The sequence below is a fragment of the Hevea brasiliensis genome, chromosome 14, assembly GCF_030052815.1.
Source record: "Hevea brasiliensis isolate MT/VB/25A 57/8 chromosome 14, ASM3005281v1, whole genome shotgun sequence".
In the NCBI taxonomy this organism is placed as follows: domain Eukaryota; kingdom Viridiplantae; phylum Streptophyta; class Magnoliopsida; order Malpighiales; family Euphorbiaceae; genus Hevea; species Hevea brasiliensis.
In genome coordinates this window covers 17,322,138-17,334,603 of record NC_079506.1, presented here as the reverse complement: position 1 = coordinate 17,334,603, position 12,466 = coordinate 17,322,138, and positions in this window count along the sequence as shown.

Sequence of the window (12,466 nt, the reverse complement as noted above, 5' to 3'; positions counted from 1 at the left end):
TGGATGGGAGTTTGTCCTCTAGTGCCTATTTATAATTTTTTTAATTTTTGTACGTTAAATTTTTGAATTTTCCTAAGCTTTTTCTTTCTTTTCTTTTCTTTTCCTTTTTTTCTTTTCTCTTCTCATTTTCCTAATCTATTTCATAAATTTTAATTAATGTTAATTATTTTATTATCTAAATTTTTATTTTGACATTTAGGTCAAAATTCACCTCTGAGAGTGAAATAACCGAAATGCCATTCATAATGCATATCGAGTCATTTTTATTATTTTTGTGTCAATTTATAAATCCTCTAAACTTTAATTTATTTTTCTTTAAACTTTTTCTATATTTTTTGAACATTTATTTCTTCAATTTATGCCTCCTCACTACAGTTTAAGTATAGTTCCAGACATTCTGACTGTCCGAATAGACATTAGTCTTCGAAACAGTAAAATGTACGGACTACCTTCGATGAGGGCGTTACAGTAAAGAATAATTTTAATTTTTTTTGCTTGAAAATGAAAGCATAATTTATTACTATTTACTTAAAAAGATGTGTAGGTAAAGGGAAAACATTGAAAGAGGAAAAAGTATAGAATGGAGGGAAATTTTACCTCAAAAAATATAAAAGGTAAACAAGATATTTTATATTGCTGAAAATGTTTTGATACACATTAATTACGGATCCACTTAATCCTTCAATCATCATCCTAAAAAAAATTAAAAAAAAAAAAAAACACTGATAGTACATGGCACAAGCCTATTATGTTCATGATTAACTTCCATCTCTTGCTATGAAGCCATAAATAATAAATTCCAAAGCCCACTCCAAAAAAATCTAAAAGAAATCAGATAGCAAGAAGGATCCGGCGAGACTGGAAAAAGTCGACACCATAGCCGCCCAGCGGCAGAGTCAGAATATTTGTTTAGGGACAAAAATTTTTATCTTTTTATATTTATAAAATATTTTAAAAAATGTTTTTTTATTTATAAAATATTAATTTATTAATAACAAATAAATATACTTTTTAATGAAATATAATTATGTAAACATTTCAATTTGTTAAACCTTGTCTTGAGTTGAGATGATTGAAATGTAAAATATTCAATTATATCATTTATTATAGCCTTATGAAAAATTGATAAAACATAGTTATATATTTATTTTATATTAGATACAAATATTAATCATTATCTATCAATTAAAATATAGAAATAATGTATTCATAGTAAATATGAACTTTGTTTACTCTAATTCATACATTACAATTAATTGTTAAATATAATAATCTCATTATAACTCATAATTGTATGTAATATTCTCATAAACTATAATTAAGTAATTGTTAAATGTAATAATCTCATTGAGACTTAGCTATGCTTCTGTAGCTACCGCACCAAACCATCAACCACTAGACCTATAGGGAGCAACTCACAGCACAAGGAAGCACCAAATGGGAAACTCTGACGCCACCCAGGACAAGCACAACTTAGACACAATCTCAAAGAAGCAGAGATTCCCAGAAAAGACATCTCCCTTAGAACAAACAGGCGAAGTAAAAAAGAAGGCATGAATATGTAATGTCAGGAGTGTTTACTATTTCTTATTATTATTATTTCTAACCACTAAATCATATGGAAACAAATTAATTAATCATTAAAAAAATAAATTAAATTCTATTATTGTTTTATTTGATTTAAAAATTAAAACAGTTTGATTTATTTAAAAATTTGTAAATCCAAATTTATTTTTAAAAAAATTCTCTAAATTGCCTTAAAATTTTATACTTTCCTATCCATGTCAAATTGTTAACCCATTTGAGGTGGACTCCGAAAGTCAATGCTTTTGTGGTCTTGCCACTAGAATAAAGGTCTCGATTTGAGAATCTCTTTGATTCATTGGGTTCGATTGAGGTTGAAATTTAAAATAATTGTAGTTAATATCAACGAGCTAAAAGTTTATTACTGAATTATTATTATTATTATTATTATTATTATTATTATTATTATTATTATTATTATTATTATTTTACTTTATTTTGGATCGTCTCGGTAAGGTTTTCTACTAAATTGACTTCCAGCGTATGTTGAGGAATTCCTGTATAGGTTTATATCATGATTTCTCTTGTCCATTATTATCTTCTTTAGGAATTAAGATATAATTAATACTTAATTAAGCACATTTTTATCCTTCATAATATATAGCCACTGTGTGAGGCCAAAATTTGGTGCTTGAAATTTCAACAGTTAAATTATGAATGTTCAGTAACAAGAAAAATAAAAAATTAATGGTTGTATTTTTTTTAATTTCTAGTTTTTTATGTTTATAATCGAACACTAGATATAATTTTAAATGTTATATACAAATCCTCCATTAAATAGTTTGCATAAGGATATATATTAGCTGTTGGTAATGGCTGATAATTATTGTGAATAGTTAGCAATTGATAATTATTATCATTTGATAAAAAAAAATATTTTTTTTGTTAAAATAAATCACCTATATTACTACATCAACTTCCCCTAAATTCAATTTAAAAGTTGAATAAAATTTTCAAGAATTTTAAAAAATTGATCTACATTGCCAAAATTGAAACATTTAGATCAAAAAGCAAATAGGTGGAAAGGTTTGGATCTATTTGTAACTAAGCCAATTAAAAAAACACTCCTAGCTTAATAAAATATACATTTAGGTCCATATTTCAAGATGATCAAATAATCCTTATATAGTTCTTCCATTTCATACATATCAGTTAATCCCAAATCTTTTAAGGAAAATAAGATTTTTATTTCTTCATCTTTTAATTGAAATTACATTTTAATAGTTCTTTTACATATATATATATATATATATATATATATATATATATATATATATATATATACATACACACACACACTTAAAAGATGAAATTTTGAGTTGCTTGATGTGGCAATATATGGGTCCAATCAACATTTTGAACATATATGTCCTGGCAAATGCAAACATACACTGCAGTCTGCATTTATACATGTGAAACTGAGTGAGGCAAGACAAGAGGAGCTTCATATAGAAGAAGAGAGAGCCTAGCATGAGAACGAAGAATTTGTCAGCATAGCCAAGGAGACTGCCCTGAGCCACTAAGGGAATCATGCATATTTAAATATACTATTTAAAACTCTTGGAACTTGGATCGGGCAACTCATCCTTGGCTACCAAACAAGATTCTTATCTTCATGTAAGGCTTCTTTCTCTCTCTAATTTCCACCTCTAATATATGCATATATAGTGTTGAGGCAGTGGGTGTAGAATAGGCTTTGAGATGTGATGAATCACTATCTTTAAGGTATTAATTGCCCTCACTAGATTGCTGCAAGGTTATGGCAATATACCTCCAAGATACAACAAAACCTGAAATTTACAGACAGCAACTCCTGAAGATTTCTCTTAAGAACTTTTTATACGAACCGAATTTAGAGAGACTAGAAGATAAGAAGAAGAAGTAGAAGTAGTATATATCTGGACTGAAAAACTCTTCCACATTTATAAAGCATGAAAAGTTATGACACCTTTATTAGATAGATAAATCTGTCTATCTCCAATAGATACAACTGTTTATGTAATAGACATGTCTGTTTATTAAAAGATACCTGTGACTATTTGTATAGACATATCTGTTTATTAACAGACACCTATACAAAAAGTTATGACTTTTTATATAGAATAGACATGTCTGTTTATTAACAGACACCTATACAAACAGTTGTGACTGTTTGTATAGAATTGACATGTCTGTTTATTAACAGACACATCTACTTGTTAATAAACACATTTGTTCGTAATTTATTTACGAAAATTACAATATGATAATTATTTTATTTTACACATATACTTGTCAAGTGCCATAATAGAATAATATATATTGAATTATATATATATATAATTCTATACATATTTCACTCTTGTCATTCCTTCACTTTCTTATATTTTAACAATATAGGAATTCTTTCTCTCTATACTATCTAACATACAAGCTATTTATAACAATCCCCCACTTAGCTTGTATTGTTAGATCCTATTGTTTCATGCATAATGAAAAGTATCTTTCGATTTAAACTTTTCTTTAGTGTAAGTATTTCAAAGTTCTAAAGAAATCATGGTGGCCTTAGCTTAAACCTAGATTCCTATTAAATAGAATCGAAAATACTACACACGCGAATCAATTAGTTTGACTTAAAAAGTTCACCAAAATTTTAGCACGAATATGGCCTTATGCTACCTCCTATTTTCATGAACATTTACAAAAGTTATTCTCACTTTTGTTGAAGCAAAGACCACTTCCTATATTCATATAAGTGAAGTTTCCTTTGTAATAATTTTAAACTTCATTAAGAGTATAAATACTCATCCTCATTCCATTAACTTAGTACACTAAGTATTTAATTACAACATTTACTAATGACTTGTTGTTACCTTTTAAACTTTATTTAGTAATAATACTATAAAGTAAGGTTTCCATTAGTAGTAAATTTAATGGAATATTCTAAATCCTAATCAGCACATGTACTTATGATCATAACTCTCGAGAGCCCTTTTATTAAAGGATTTGCTAGATTATTATAGGATTTAACATAACATGGTAATAACACCATTAGAGACTAATTGTCTTACATTTTCATGTCTTAAACTTATATGTATATACTTTCAATTGTATATTTTACTATAAGCTTGAGCCATCATGATTTTGACTATCATAATATAAAGAAATAGATGGCACAGGTTGTGGCCACAACTTAATATCCAATAACAAGTTTCTCAGCCATTATGCTTCTTTACCAACATTAGCCAAAGCTATAAATTCGGATTTCACCGTAGAATGAGTTATACAAGTTTGTTTCTTTGATGCCTAAGAAACAGAATCTCCACTTAAAGTGGACACCCAACCAAAGGTTGACTTATTATCCTTAGTACTACTTATCCAATTGGCATTTGTATAACTCTAGGATCTCCACCATATTTATTTCACTAGTCAACCATATAATCACATGTTTATAACATGAACTACATAAATAACTCACAATCTAGATTTGTACCTTATTTGTAGAAATAAATTGCTCCATAACTTGTTTAAAATAAGAGTATCCAACAATAAAGAACCAAGCTAAACTTGCACATACACACAAATGCATACTCATTTGTCCTTTTGTCACTTCTTACAAATGACTTGTAAGGCTCTTATATTTACTACTCAAAATGTATCAACCTTTTGGCCAATAAATTCATCTCTTTATACATGTAACTATTAAGAAGAATTGCATCTTTTTATTTAGTTACATCTTTTGGCCAAGAGACATAACTCTTTGCATGAATACAACTCTTTATATGGTTTTAGCACATTTGGAAATTTATCACAGAATAATCTATACTTTATAATTCTTTTTTTTTTTAATATCCAAACCTTGAAATTTCTTTCCAGTATTTTATGCTAATATTACTAGTATAACTTGATAATTTAAATACTGTGAAAGCAATATCAGGTCTAGTGTAATACATAGCATATATTAAGCTATCAATAGCATTAGTATACTCAATTTGAGTAATTATTCTACCAAAATTTCCAGTCAATTTGCAATAAAATCATATGGAGTTTTTGCTTCCCTCAATATAATGAAATTGATAAAGAGTAAAACCCCCACTATGTTACAGCTAGGTAGTTTAGGCAGATCCCTCAAGGATAATAACCAAAATATAAATCTAGACAGTAATTTTAAAATTCTCTCAAGAATAAATTAAAGAATAATAATATTGATTGAAGGTAAAAATGAAGAGAAGAGACAAAAAAGAAAAGTTAATAGATTTTTGTTCCAAACTGCTATTTATAAAGCATTTGCATCTCTTCAAACATATACAATAGTTCGCTTTGTATCTATTAGAATAATTATATCTGTTCACTTACACCTTTTAGAATAGACACAACAGTTCACTTCATATCTCTTATAACAATTACATCTATTCTCTTGCACCTTTTACAACAGATACAATCGTTCACTTTGTATCTCTTAGAATAATTACATCTGTTCACTTATACCTTTTACAAATGTATACAACTGCTCACTTTGTATCTCTTAGTATAATTACATCTATTCACTTATACCTCTTAGAACATATACAACTGCTCACTTATACCTCTAGAAATGTATACAACTATTCACTTATACCTTTTAGAACAGATACAACCATTCACTTTGTATCTCTTAGAATAATTATATTTGTTTACTTATACCTTTTACAATAGATACAACCGTTCACTTTGTATCTCTTAGAACAATTACATTTGTTCATTTACACCTTTTAAAACAAATATAATTATCGGTAATAAATAGTTCATTTTGATATCTTTTAATGAACAGACATAACTCTTTTAAAATGAGACAAATTTTTCTATCACTAATATTTTAACAATATCTCCACCTAATTAGTAATAGACACAATCAATATGAATTAGGATACATATAAAAAGTGTTTTTCGACTTATGCACATAAATCTTATTATCTTCTTTAACACATTCACCATAAGCTTTAGAATCATAATATAACCTTATATTTCTTCTAATTATAAGCATGTCATCAACATAAAATAAATTATCACATAAAAAACTTTTAATGTGTATGTATTTCTGAATCTATTTAAGAGAAAAGTCGTATGTGGCATATAATAATTTCTTCCTATAATCATTCAAACTAGAAGTATGATGTGCTCTTATTCCTCTTAATTGCAATGATTTAGGAACTACCACTTTCAAATCCTTAAACTTTGAAACAAAGATATGCAACTTATGAACTTATCCATAATAGGCATATTATCAAGTATTTAGAATTCAAAATATTTCATAATGAGAAATTTATCCATACCTTTTTTTTTTATATTCGAATTCTAACGAATTCCAGATTTCCTTTGGAGACTTGACAGAGGTAAACAAATCTTATAGCCTATCTGATGAGTTATTGAGAATATGACATCGGCATGACAATTCATCTTTTTTTCTTGATCTGCTTTCACCTTCTCAGTGAACATAATTTTTTTCCTTAAAATGATCAAGTTTCATGAACTCTTGATTCATCACGGAACAGCCTTAGACTCTATTGTGATTAATACCTTAAAATGTTGAGGCAGTGGGTGTAGAATAGGCTTTGAGGCGTGATGAATCACTATCTTTAAGGTATTAATTGCCCCCACTAGATTGCTGCAAGGTTATGGCAATATACCTCTAGGATACAACAAAGCCTGAAATTTGCATACAGCAACTCCTGAAGATTTCCCTTAAGAACTCTTTATACGAACCGAATTTAGAGAGACTAGAAGATAAGAAGAAGAAGTAGAAGTAATATATATCTGGATTGAAAAACTCTTCCACATTTATAAAGAATGAAAAGTCATGACATCTTTACTAGATAGACACATCTGTCTATCTCCAATAGATACAACTGTTTATGTAATAGACATGTCTGTTTATTAAAAGATACCTATACAAATAGTTATGACTATTTGTATAGACATATCTGTTTATTAACAGACACCTATACAAATAGTTATGACTTTTTATATAGAATAGACATTTCTGTTTATTAACAGACACCTATACAAACAGTTGTGACTGTTTGTATAGAATTGACATGTCTGTCTATTAACAGACACATCTACTTGTTAATAAATACATCTGTTCGTAATTTATTTATGAAAATTACAATATGATAATTATTTTATTTTACACATATACTATTGTCAAGTGACATAATAGAATAATATATATTGAATTTTATATATATATATATATATATATATATATATATATATATATATATATATATATATAATTTTATACATATTTCACTCTTGTCATTCCTTCACTTTCTTATATTTTAACAATATAGGAATTCTTTTTCTTTATACTATCTAACATACAAGCTATTTATAACACATAGAAGCAATACCTTGTTGTTTGGGGAAGAAGAGAAGGTCTAGCATAAAGAAGAAAAGCCTGTCAAATTAGCCAAGGTGACTGCTTGGAAACCTACTCAAGGGTTGTGTTTATATATAAATAAATGAAAACCACAACCCAATGGCTAGAAGCAGGCAAGTCATCCTTGGCTATCAAACAAGACTCTTATCTTCATGTTAGACTTATCTTCCTCTTGATGGTTTCATGCTTAATTTTTTCAACTGGGGATGCTATTTACTATGTTTTGAATTCTTTATTTATAGTCTTCGAAAGAATAAACTTCTGATTGGGACGATTTTGACAAACTTTTGCCTCTCCATAACCAATTTGCCTTGTCCATATCCATCACTTTTTATTTCTCTTGTAGTTGATCCATACTGGAATATATTCTCTTTTGTTGTGAAGAAAGATCAAGAAAGCTTAAAAGACCATGCATAGTAATTTAGTGCATCATAGGCTTGAAAGGAATTTGATTGGGTCCATGTTTTTTCATTTAACATTATAACCTTAGGCTGGATGTTCTGGGTTGGTATATTGGCCATTATTTGGTATGGCTTATTTTGTTAAATTTTTCTTTATTTTATTAATTTTAATAAAGCTATGAATTACAGAAAAAAGTTTGATTTATGAAAGTAGGCTTTGCTAATGAGAAATTCATGCTTTTATTAAAATCTGACAGGGAAGTTTTCATCCCTCTAAAGATAGTGAATTAAGTAGGAGTTTAGGCCATGACCATCATCTCACCCTACACCAATCATTTTTGCCTAATTTTAAAATGTAATTTTGCATTGTAATTTATACTTTCAATGAAGCTTGTAAAATTTTTTTTTTAAGCAAAGCAAATTTATTGATAGAGAAAATAGAAATGGGAAGACATTGCAAGACCCAGCCTATAAATTCTAACTAAGCAACCAAACACAAAGTTGGAAAAAGAAAGCTCTCTGCAAATGAGAGCACACAAGCAAGGACAAAGCTAAAACCAAAAAGCCGGCTGAAGAAAGAGTTGACAACAAACAAAGACACCTTTAACTGCAACTTGACCAACGATAAACCATATTCTCCAAAACTCATTTGTAGACAAAAGGAGCAAAAGATTCCAGATTAGTGTGCCAATGAGAGGAATAGTCATGTCATGATCACTGCTTTAAAAGAGAGCTCGTAGGCTTGACCTAGAGAAATTTCGATGTTATATAATCAACACTTGAAACGCTCTGAACATAGGCCAAACTCTTAGTCATGAATGGCTTCCAGTAGCCACAAGACTCAAGAAACAAGTATAGAACTGAAAAAGCAATGGAACCCAGTAAAATGTAGCTGCCCGCAGTGGATAGAAGAGCATAAGCCCAAACACAACGTGCATAAAAACACAAAAGCAGGTCAGTGATAAGACCATAAAATGAGAATGAAATTGCAGGACAGAATCAAAGATGCCCAAAAAATTGCAAGAATGAACAAAATTTCTCTTTTTTGCTTTCCAATTGAATTTGCTTCTATGTTTGCTCTCACCAAGTAAAATCAGAGCTAGGATACCTTTATCCATATACTCAAATCCATATACTCAAAAACTGAAGGAACGGAAGCGTGAAAAACACAAGATTATACCATTGAATTCAAAAATTTTCACCTAGGGTCACAAGCACCATGCAAGATTTATTTTTATCTATTTGATTTCAATGATAAACAACATATTAAAACTCTTTTAATATGTTTTTGGATCTGTATTTGCCATTTAAGATTTTAAAATTAATCAGATTAATTTTAGAACCCTAGATTAAATCAAGAACGATTACACTAACCTCTTGATGTGCTGCAGCGTGTCTGCGCCTTTGAGATTCGCTCTTCAGACACCAGATGTTGTCCCTCTAGCTTGTCCACACCAAGAACACCTATGGCAGCCCTTGAACAGCTTCTAAAGCCTTTTCTATTAATTAGAAATTCAAGTTCTGCCTTTTAAGAGATTAGAGATGCAAACAGGACACTAGAAACAATTTCTAGTGTTCTTAATTCAAGAGATTGATGGCTAATCTCTTTGAATTGATGAGAGATGAAGAGAAATAGCTGGAGAGGCTCAAAGTGGCGTGACATATGAGAGGAGAGGCTGCTGGTTGTGTTTTCTTTTCATAACCCCACTTAAATAGCTAGGTTAACACATTAAACCCTAGCCACATGTCACCTTTTGATTAGCTCTAGGTTTAAGTGACCCAATCACATTGTGCCAAGTGTCAAACCTATATTTAATCTTGATTTTAATCATCTTACATGATTAAAATTATTTGGCAAGCTTATGTGTTATGCCATGTGTCACCATCTCATGGTGCCACGTGTCACACGCAAAATGACCAAAATGCCCTCGTGTCTTAATTTTGAGTTCTTAACCCAAAATAATTATTTTCTTCTTCTAATTAATTTATATCAAATATAAATTAATTAATTAATCTCTATTAATTAATTTCTCATCAATTAAATTCATATTTAAACACTTTAAATATAAATTTAATTTATACTACACATCCAATAATCTAGATTTGGTTTCAAGTCATGCTAGGACTTTGCAATTTTATTGCAAACCAAATCTATTTAATTAATCAATTAAACTCTTTAATTAATTAATTAAATCATATTTAAATAGGTGATAACTTGTGTATGTGTGTGACTTACTAGGCTCATCACTAATTGGCAATGAGACATGATATCAACTCTTAATATCATCGAACTCTTTCTTACCATAAATGATTTCTCTAAATCATTTTATGAACCTCATAGACCATGGTTAACACCTAGCATAGCATGCCATGGCCACCCAATTAGTAATAAGATTTACCTTAAATGAACCTATAATCATATGTTACCATGCACTAGAATCTCTCTGCTACAAAATCCCAACTCAAGCCGAGTCATGGTTTATGTCAAACTCCATTTGCTATGAATATTATGTTCTCTTTTAATTTCAGTTCTTGATTAAAAGATTTTTCTCATCGAAACTCTTTTCAATAAATCTATCTGTCTGGCCAGAACTTGAAACATCAAGAACAATTAAATGAACATAGGATTTTATCTCTATTTACTTAGAGGAACAGATTCCTTCTTGATCAACACCTACCTCCATATATAACTAGCAGAGCCAACACATGCCCATATACCCATACATAGTACAAGTATGAAAGCAGATCAAACTCAAACTACCTATATACAAGATAATCTGTGCTATCTCGTGTCTAAAGATTATATGCACCGATATGATTTATGACAAAATATTGACAAGAGTAAACTCCATGTGCTTGTCATAAGTGTCACTGGTTCGACCTACTTATCATTTATAAGTGCCTATCATGTTTCTTATATGGCATGAGACTCACCATTCCATCTTATTTATATCTCATATAAATAACTTGGGAACAAACATGAATACAATCTTTCTGGATAAGTCATGTCCTTATTATGAAGTATCCTCGATTGTGAACCTATTTATGATACTTTGTGCTAGAAATATTGTCACTCATATTCTTAACAACTTAAGAATAATATTTCTAACAAAATATCAATGGACCTTTTCTATTACACATAAATATATTATGTAAACGGAAAAGTGGAAATGCCTTTTATTATTAAAAATATGTACAAGATACATACTAAATGATATGCTCTAGGGCATACTACTAACAATCTCCCACTAGCACTAGAGCCATTCATTACAATATCTTAGACCCATCTTCTCAAGATGTCAGTCTAACTGAGCTTATGACAAAGGCTTAGTGAATGGATCAGCTGAATTTTTCAGCTGATGTTATTTTTCTGCATGACTATATCGCCTTGCCCAACTATATCTCTGATAATGTGATAGTGCCTTTCTATGTGTTTGGATTTTGGTGAGACCTTAGTTCCTTAGCCTATATGACTGCTCCATTGTTGTCATAGTGTAATGGAACTGCTGACTCAATGGAAGGAACTACTGTAAGTTTTGTCACGAACTTCTTTATCCAAACAGATTCTTTTGCAAAGATCGATGCAAAGAATATACTCACCTCGTGAGTGGAATCTGCAATGCGTGCTCGCTTGGAACTCTTCCAACTGACTGCACCTCCATTACAAATGAACACATATCCAGAGGTAGACTTTCTATCATCGATATCTGATTGGAAATCAGAATCAGTATAACCATCCAATTGCAAGTCTCCACCTCCATAAATCAAGAATAAATCCTTAGTTCTTCTTAAGTACTTAAGAATATTCTTGACAGCTATCCAGTGTTCCAAACCTGGATTGGATTGATACCTGCTAGTCAAACTAACAGCATAAGCGATATCCGGCCTAGTACACAACATTGCATACATTAAACTTCCAATAGCCGAAGCATATGGAATCCTGGCCATCTTATCTCTTTCTTCAGGTGTCTTTGGAGACATCTCTTTAGAAAGGTGGATACCATGTCTCACTGGTAACAATCCTCTCTTGGAATCAAGCATGTTAAACCTCTTTAACACCTTTTCCAAGGATAGACTTTGG